Source organism: Helicoverpa zea, chromosome 13, assembly GCF_022581195.2.
Source record: "Helicoverpa zea isolate HzStark_Cry1AcR chromosome 13, ilHelZeax1.1, whole genome shotgun sequence".
NCBI lineage: Eukaryota > Metazoa > Arthropoda > Insecta > Lepidoptera > Noctuidae > Helicoverpa > Helicoverpa zea.
Window position 1 is genome coordinate 3487220 of NC_061464.1, and position 2656 is coordinate 3489875.

Below are 2656 nucleotides of genomic sequence, written 5' to 3' on the forward strand. Positions count from 1 at the left end.
GACTAGCTCTTCCTATTAGGTATGGGAAAACTTGTAGAGAGAAAGAACTTACCTGTTGCCTGTTTATTTTTGAAATTACTTCATTTCTGTGTCTAAATATGTATAAGACATTGTTGTGTTTTTTCGTGATTCATAGTAAATCCTTACCCAATATTATGAACGCTAAAGCAACTTTAGCTTTACGTTCGGCAGGCTTTCGAGCCAAATCTAGGTACTGAACCAGATTTAAATGAGTGCACAGATAATCTAGACCCTGAAAAGCTACTTTTACCCGGATGCAGGCAGGGGCTCCCTTGGGAAGCAGGCAACAGGTAAGCAGTCCAGAATAAGAAGACAATTTTGGCGGATATCAGTATAGTGGCATACATCAATCATAAAAAACCGACTTATAAGAAATAACCTCTCATCATATTATAACAACGATCACTATTTTTTATTTTGTATTTTAATGTTTATTCAAATCTAGCACCAATTTACAGTCTGTATACATTTTATTTCGTCCAAAAATATTAAGTATAACAATGAAGCGCGAATTGTGTCCCGGTTTCTTTAAAGAGTATTATTCAAATCCAGTGTCGGAACGAAAGAAAATGTCCAATAAAAATGCAAAGAGAAAGGCACCTATTCTTTCTTCTTTACTAACTAAATAGCTGTGGTAGGGACGAGGTCCCACTGACAGCGGAAATATCATAAATTGCTGTACAGTTGGCAGCAGAAGTGGTGTGATGAAGTAGGTACCTACTCCTTTTAAAAGCATCACCTCTGTTGATGGGGCAGTCCTAGGGCAGAGATAATCGATTGCGGTCAGGCGATCCTAATGACATAAAAAAAATTGATTATTTCATACTGTTCAGTTTTTCGTAGGTAATGCATATTCGTAACTTTTGTAAAACTTTATTTTGTTTCAGTTAACATATTACTTATTCGATTTCTTTTTTGTTCATATCTATAACAAAATCTCTAAAGAGAGAAACATAAAGTAAGATGATGTCCATGGATTCGTGACTGCTTGCACTGACGCAATTATAATTTATTTATTAACACACGTAAGCTCAAGGAAAGCAAGTAAATAAATTACATACCTTTGGCATACACCCTTTAAACAGCCTTTCTATTTTTGACGTGTTACAGTATCAAGCTACATACGGTGCTAACTACTTGAGTATCCCTTCTATAATATTAACGCTCTATTTTTTTAAGGTTATCATTAACAGTTTTCCAACCGCTATCAGTAGGACCTCGTCCTTACCAAATTCGCATCACTTTTCTCGCTTTTCCAATTCTATTGGCGATCGAATGACGATGGCGAGGTAATTGCGTTGCTACACTTACTGCGAGTTCGTTTAACTAAATATCTTTTACACCTTTGTTCTGTTTTTAACCAACTTCGCGAAAAGGAGGAGGTTGTTAATTAGGATGTTTGTATTTTTTCTGTTGCTGTAATTAAAATGCTTTGTATCTAGATACAAATAGATACTAGATACTTTTTTCCTTTTGAGCAATTGTATATATTTTTGAATATTAAACGTGCTCTGTTTAGTAATGGGAAATAAATCGATAACAACTGTCATGTTTTAATGATTAAGATAATGGATATCGAAATTAATTATAGAATGATTAGACAGGTATACAAACTAAATTGGCCTTACTACAAAAACTTTAACCACTGTTTTACACTTGTCTAAAAAAAATGTGGCTCCAAAATGAACCATATGTCAACGTCATAATTTGACATTTTTTTAGACAAGTCTTAAACTGACGTTAAAAAGTTTTTGTGGTAAGACGGAATATATTTAATCTAAGCGCCTGTCGGTTTCTGATGAGCAATATTACGCACTTCTGCAATTCGATTAACGCTCGACTATCAAGCTTTGTACTCAACCTTATCTCACAATAAGTATTAATGCCAGAAAATTAAATAAAAGCTTTTAAAATAAGAAACGTGTTTTGTTTATTATTCATTATCTGAACCAACTACTTACTAAACTTTATATCTCACTCCTTCATAATGTATGTAAAGTAAATTTACTTACCACAATCTAAAAAGAATAAATTTAATAAGATAATAATACAAATACGAGACTGTAAAACTTACATATTGACTAGCATAAGACAAAAAAAAAACATAGGAAATACAAAAAAGCCCAGGTCCCACCGAGATTTGAACTCGGATCGTTGGATTCAGAGTCCAAAGTGCTAACCATTACACCATGGGACCGCTGAGCGGAGGGTCGAAACAAACTATCATATACCACGCGGAACCTAGTACGCATGACTTGGCGACTTTCTCTTTCACACGTATACAACCATCTCGTTCTAACAACGGTACCATCTTATACCAGTTGAATGTTTGCTTAAAATAGAACACAATATTTATATCCGTGATTTATTTTGTAAAGAAATTATTATATAACACAAGATTATTGAGAAAAATAAGTTTTAATAATACTGTTCTTGCTTGTATTGACTGAAAAACCTCCCTTTTATAATGAATACTTTGTAATTTATTGAAAATCAGACGTGTTTGTGTTGAAGTTAAAGAAAATCAATTGAATTGGACTAACGAAGCTGCTATTCTTTTATTTGGCGCGTCAATTGTTCGTGTTTGATCAACTGGGCTTGTTTTGTTACGATTATTTGATTAATTAATGGTTAT

General features: G+C 33.4%; 1 non-coding gene across 1 annotated transcript; it reads right to left on the minus strand.

The window, feature by feature from the left end:
* Positions 1–2146: 2146 nt before the first annotated feature.
* On the minus strand, positions 2147–2218 carry Trnaq-cug. Its single transcript has one exon. It is a non-coding gene; the product is annotated as a tRNA-Gln (tRNA).
* Positions 2219–2656: the final 438 nt, after the last annotated feature.